The following is a 7,481-nucleotide window of genomic DNA, read 5'->3' as shown; positions in this document are numbered from 1 at the left end:
CGGTGATTACTGTACAAAGAAGCTAAGACCTCTGAGGAATTTAATGTAAACACTTGTTTCAAACTAATAGACCTAGTTAAGTTGTACACCACAAGACTGCCACAACTCAGAACTTGTGTGAGCGTACGTGTACATTCTACAAAATTGAAAATAGATCACTTGCCTAATTTCCAGAGATGGGAAATCATAACCAAAAGGCAGTGACGTAGTCTTGGCTTGCAACAATTATGTTAGACATACGCTACGAAAAGCAGTGAGCACGGTGCAGACAACGATGCTATTCATCTTGCACGGGAAAGCAGCCACAGTTTGGAGAATTATTTTTGAGTATTTGCGATGTGGTTCGAGCTGGGCTGAAATTGGCTGACGCCTCCTGACAGTGAGTACCAAATGAAATTTGATATCTTCTTCATATCCAAAGCGTCGTAAGGATACTGTTAATGCAAGCAGGAGGCACACAGAAGAAAGAGAAAAACCACTATCGGTCTACCTAGTTGTGAGGGTTTACACAATAAACGCGAGCGGGACCTTGTCAGTACCCTCTCTGACCTAATTTTATCATGACCGAGTGCTCGAAATCTCCATAGACCTTGGTGACAAGATTTGCCATCATGCAGTTTGACATCCAGTAAGCAGTCTGTCCTCCTGAAATCCAAGGGCAGGCTTTTTTCTATTGCTGCGTTGATCATGATCCCAATTCAACTAGTGCACACGATTCTTTCGATGGAACTGGAATATTAACTGTTCCACACCCAGATTCAAATCCGAGTTCAGTGGAGATCATCATGCTGTTGTCGCTGTTGTCGCCAGTGACAGTTCACGCCAGCAGGCCGACAATTCAGGGTGAGCATATCTCCTGTTTGTAATGCTTAGCGGGATTCATATTGAAACTTTTTCTTTCAAATACTTTGCAATGGGTAGTTTTCTGCATTCGTACAGGCTGGTGTTGCCTAAACTGGAACAGCTGATTCATTCCGAAGGACTCCCATCTTGCGTGCACTTGGCACGATTATCAGACCACTGATTGTAGCCTCTATGTACCTTTCTACTAGGCATTCGATAAGTACCACAATGGCTTCGAAGATGCGCAGAATCCCACGTCACAGGAAGAATGGTGTATTGAAGGGATAAGACGTCCCTACTTCAAGCTCTGGTATCCTATGGCTGTAACTGGTGGTGCTTATCTTTATGAGAGTAATACGTGAGGCAGACTTCCTTCTCTACATAGAAGCACTGACCCAGATCGTTCCTTGGTTCTTTGTTTCGGACCACATCCAATACACCAGATGGATGGCAGTCCGGGGACATGGTTACTTTGGATAAAAAACATCCTGGCATCTATGGCCAATTTCTCAAAGGAAACTTTGTGGTAAGGAATGTATCACACGCATTTTCCTCAAATGCCTCGAGACGAATAGATGTTATGCGATACGAGTACTTCGCTGATACCTTGAAATCTGACACACAAACCAAAAGGGAAAAAGGTGTTCGTAGATGTGAGGATTCATCAAGCGCCATTCCTTAAAAAATGGCAGGAGTTTCTTTGAATTAATAACAAGGTAAAAATTGTTCTCCTTCCGGTGATTAATACAGGAGATATTTACACTAACGATCAGCACTCGTCAAACTGACGTGATGTGTACTCAGCCCGAGACGTATCAGGTCTTGCCCTTGCACACATCGGGAGGCAGATGTATGAATCGTACTACACGGAAATGGGTAGTGATAGCTGTGGCAACAGTCCAGCGCCTATCAGGGTATGAAAGCTCCTCTGATGCTGCCAACTCATCCGCAAGGGGCTAGCGGATACGTGGGCACGTGATTTTGCAAGTGCCTTGGACTTTGCGCAGACAACTAACAACATAAAAAGAAATATTTAAACCCCCAATGAATTTAAGGTCAGTCATTTTTTAGGACTTACCTGACAAAGTATATGGCCCACAAACGTATTCAAAGACATAATTTACTTTTCATATGTTTGTACTATAGAATTATTCCTGTATGTTAGTAGAAATTTTATACTGTACCTTATATGGTAAAAATAACGAGTCCCTAGGCAAAAAAAAAAATTGAAAAGTATCATCAATCCTCAAAAATGTTACATCATTTCCAGTGGCTCCATCTTCCTTTGGACTCATTGAAGGGACAGTAGTTAGGAACAGGAGCCAAAATGCTTTTACCCTCTGTCAAATTTAATGCATTTACCATGAAATATTAGGCCATAAAAATTACATTCATAATTGAGTGATAGCATAATTTAAACTTCAATTTATACAATTGTCCGGCACTTTATGTATACTGCAAATCTAGTTAAAAGTCACGTGCAAAGTCTAGTGAGTCAGAAAAGAAAAACTGAGAAGTGTCTGAAGTACTTGAAAACAGATAACAGTGGGCCAGCCAAATATGAAAAAGTCCTCTATAAATATTTTTCACGGCATTTTTTGGTAATAGCTGGCAACTATGCTCAATCAATAATTTATGTCATGACAAACAAGATGTTGGCGGATGCCATCGTCAATTTTGAATTTAAAGCCATTAATTAATTGTAAAATGGAGCAGCGCGTCATTTTGGAACTTGGAACGCTGCGTCCTCGGGGAATGAACGTGGATTTTTCCGCGTTAATTCAGAACTGAATCTGCTTGCCCTGAAGAAGGTACTCAGTTACCGAAAGCTCAACAATCACATATTTCAGAGCACTGATTTGATATTATATTCCTATCGACAACATAAAGACATAGACAAGTTGACAGGCTTCTTCTGTCAAAGCAGTGCTGAAGAACTTCGCCGTAGCATCCATCGAAGGGAATGCCACAGCATGTGAGGTTGGTCAGCAGCGAAAAAAACTTTCTGACACCAGATGTGTGGATGTACTTGAAAAACTAGCATCTTTCTCAGATGAAGACTTCATCGCACTAGAAATCAGATGGCACAAAACATGTTATTCAACATCAGCTCTGAGGGCAAATTAGACAGATTAAGAAAGCAACGACAGGCTCATTTGGATGCATCAACAAATGCTGACTCAGCCCAGTGTTCAGTGTCTTCAAATCCCAACTAGACGAAGTTCTAAGTCAACAATCAACTGTTTTGCCAAGAACAACGCAGTATTTAAAACAGGTCCACAGTGTACTCACACTAGAAAAGTCGGCAGCCTTGATTGAACTTTGCAATAATGATCCTGTAACAAGCATAAGACTTTCAGGCATCAGTGACTAAATTGCAGCTGAAGGCTGTTATTATCTTGTGCGCTTGAGGGAATTTGAGAGAAGGTCTTGAAAGGTCAAATCATTTGGTGATCCAGAGGAGTCGAAGGAGGATGAATTTATGATGAAACTGTGCTGAGACTTGGGTATAAGGTCATGTTTACAGCATGAGCGTTGTATGAGACAGATACAAAAGTATCTGTTCTGAAAGGGGTACTTCAATCACACTAAGGTATATGTCCCGGAGAACAACCTTCTATGAAAAGGTTCAACTTCTGGTTTGCTTTTTGGGGGGCATCGATGTGGTGCATTCAGGCACTGAGGAAGATAGCACCATCAAGCGAAATGTGTGCAGCAATTGCCCAAGACATTTTACAGGCAGTTTCCAATAGACAGAAGTTAGCACCGAAGCATGTTGGCTTAGGTCTTGCTCTTTACCAAGCAACCCGCTCTGAGGCACTTGTTGACTTGTTTCATGCTGCCAGCCACACCATTGGTATTGACACAGTGTGAAGAATTGACACAACCATAGCCCATAACATTCTTGAGAGGTTCGTCAAGAATGGCAATGTCTAAATTCCAGACAATATCACAAAAGAGAGAATGATCCACTGCTCCGGTGACGACATTGACGTATTGGAAAGAACACATTCCATTGCACACAGATGATGGTATGGCAGAGAGGACCAGCTCCACAACAGACTCCAGTCTCTAAACAGCAAGCGAATCCTGATTTCAAGAGCTATCAAACCAGAGTTCTAAAAACTTGATCGTGCTGTCCTGCCTTCCGGCCAAAGACCATCACCTCTATTCGGCAATGGTATGGAAATTGAGGAAGAGTGGTTCCATAACAGTTGTGATGAAATGAAAATAGCAAGGGCTAAAGACTTAGCTTGGGTAGTGTCCCGTGTACATAATATCGCAGAGGAACAGTGTGTTCCTGGTTGGAGAGCATTCGAGGAGGTCACCAGTACAGTCGACCCCCTGTTACAATAGCAGGGATGCTAACAGTTTTTCAGGCACCAGCAGGTGACAACAATACACTTTCAACTGTGATCAGCCGCTTCATGAAAATGAATAGCCACGTTGGTCAGAATTGCGGGAAAACTGGTCATGTATATTGGACATCAAGCAACATCACCCTGGTTTCTGCTCTGTATTCACCACAAGATTTGACAAGGACAGTGATCCAGCCAACTGTCATTTTCATCACCAGTCTACAGATGTACTACCAGTAATCCTGCTGGACCATTTTCTGTTCCAGTTTCATCAGGGTTGTGGAGATATTCTGTGAAATTCATCTGAGATTTCTTGCTTCTCTGAACTAAAGAGTGAAGCCAGTTTTGCTCCGCTCCATGAAGCTTCCTGACTGGTTAACCGTGGATACTAGCTGCCATTGTCACAATGGCTGCTTATCTTGCCAAGCTGCATCTACTGACCCTACTGCTATTGATATTCGTCGGCTGTGGTCATGGAGAATCTGAAGGTCCCTTTGTTCCTTCTACATCAACTGAGAAAGCCAGGAATGGACATGCCAAGTACCAAGGGCAAAGAATTTCCACTACAGTAATTCTAACTGTACTTTCCAACTTCAACTCATCAAGTCAGGCAGCATTCAACCATATCCAGGTCCTTACCAGCTCCATGACCATCGGAATTCTACCAATCTGAATTGTGTCCTGCTGAATTGTTCGCAGTGTGGTCAACAAAACACTCAATCTTCAGACAGATCTTGCCCTCAATAATATCGACATCGCTTGTGTAACCGAAACCTGGTTATGCCCTGACATCATGGACTCCGAAATTGTGTACACTGAACAGTACCGTATTTTTCGTCGTGACAGGACACAATGGGTGTGGTGTGCTCTTTGCATGCAAACCACATCTCATGCCGTCCCGACGAGATGAATTTTAGCCCTCTACCAACACTCAAGCTAATTTCAAAGAATGTGAACTTATCTGGGTTCAGGTCATTCTTTGTCACAAGGGCAACTTACTCATTGGAATATGTTATTGTAATAAAGTTGGGTTTAGGTTGACTAGAAATGAGACACAAAGTGGCGAACTCACCGTTTGGGGTTCGCCATGCGGGCCGCCATGTTTGCACATGATTTTATTCAGCAGGCAGGCAGAACGTGTAGTTCGTGACATGGGCGCAAACGTTTATTACAACAGTTATCGTCCCCCGTCATCAACTGCCGGATTTGATGAGGCGCTTTCCTTCTCGATCAACCGCATCCTTCCCCTGCTCACATCAATTTCAAGCAATCTTTCTCCTCGGCGACTTCAATCTACAAATACCCTGCTTGACATCTTCTGATGAACACAATCCTCCATCTCTTAACACTCGCTCTGCTGCTGTTCTCAATATCATTGACTGTTTGAATATGTCTCAACTGTCTCCTTCCCTACAAGACGAAATCCTCACGGAAATGATGCCATGCTGGACCTCATCTACCATGGACCTATATGCAAAGGACCTGGGCTGGGTAACAGTGACCATGACTCCCGTTCACTTCCAGATCGTCACAACATCCAGACACCAATTTTCCATCGTTTTTGTTGTATGCCCCCTTTCCCAGATTGTTCAGTTCTCTTCCCTCCGATGTCCGAGAACTCTGCCTTGAACTTTCCCCTAAATCCTTTACTAATTCTGTGGGTGATTATCTTTTCAGTCTCAACCCAATTTCTCATCCTTGCTAGAGTTTCACTCCCAAAGTATTTTCCTCCAGCCCTCACGACTTAATATTTACGCTGTCATTTCTTTGCCTCTGTTGTTATTTTATTATCTGTCTGAATATTGTTGTTACTTATTTCTTGTAATTCTTGGTAGTCCTTTTTTACATCATTTTTCTAATGGCTAAGTATTTCCAAAATATATGTATATAGTTTTATTTTTGCCAGCCTTCAGTTATATTATTGGAATTAAGTATAAATCTGATTTACATTCTATAATTCCATTTTTGTACATATTTGTTTAGATATTTTGCTACTTATTGCCTTTATGTTGCCTGCCTTAAGTTATATTATTTGCATTTAAGTATAAATCTGATTTACATCTTGATAAACTATACATGTATCATAAATATTCATGTTTCCCTACATGTTTTTGCAGTAACAGCATTAAACAGTCGCTGCAGTAGCTTTCTGTCAGCTTTGATGGTCTTCTATACATTCGCCTCCGTAGCTACATTTGCTTTATAGAGATCAGCAAGTGTTTTTGGAGCGATGTTTCTTCATTGAATCGTGAAAACCCACCGTTTTCTCAATCCGACGTTTTCTTACATTGTCGGTATCATGTTCCTTTCCTCGTTTTTTGGCTATTTTTTATAGAAAAACACTTGCGGTACCGTACCATCAAAAACTGAAGATAAACATACTAGAAAATCTCTTAACACTGGTTGTCAGGTGCATCTTCAGTTATACGTAGTAATACAATTGTACGTGCGTATCATAAACCAGGTTTAAACTCTACGAAAGCCATGAAAAGTACATTTAAGTAAATTGTTTGGAAAAATACTTTGGGAGTTATGCCAACAATTATTTCATTATTTGTTTTAAAATATAGCTTGCATGTACTTCTTATTTTGTGCAAGTATATTTTCTTCGAAAAAAAATGGAAATAAGACCCCAAACTTAATTTTAAAAAATCAGTTACAATGTATGCCTTTCGATTCGTTGGATGCACCCAAATTTTCTTTCCCATCTTAATTACAGCTGACATGTACCTTTCTTGTCATTTTCCACAAAATAGGGACCAGGCATTTTAAAAGTCAATTACAATATATTTTTCTACCTAATTTTACCTTTGACCTCAAAATGAACTTTGGGGTCAAAATCAAGGGTGGCATCCACCCACATTTTCTTCCCAACCCTATGTCTGATTGATCTAACATGGTTGCCAGCTATTACCAAAAAATGCCGTGCTAGTGTAATATTCCATTTATGGTGATAAAGAAAACAGAGTTGTATGTCCATGTCTGTACGCGGAATAAGATGAAGACATTAATGAGGGTTTAAGATCATCAAGTGTTATTCCTGTGCTGTTCCTGTTACGCGATGAAAAGAATCTGTCACATAAATTCTTATTTCTCAGAAGTCCATTTGCATCCCATTGAGTTAAAATCCTTTCTTTTAAGTTTTGCTAGGATTCCCTGAAATATCTCTGCTTAAGTAAGGAATATCATGAACGCTCTATAATTGAGAAAGTATCATGCAAAAAGGCAAGGGTTGAATGAGAACGGAAAGTTGGTAATTTCCTGTGTATGATCGAAAGT

This window comes from Acanthaster planci, linkage group LG05, assembly GCF_054643075.1.
Source record: "Acanthaster planci isolate LZ-2023a linkage group LG05, COTS_SCS, whole genome shotgun sequence".
Taxonomy (NCBI): Eukaryota; Metazoa; Echinodermata; class Asteroidea; order Valvatida; family Acanthasteridae; genus Acanthaster; species Acanthaster planci.
Note: the sequence above shows the minus strand (reverse complement) of the source record.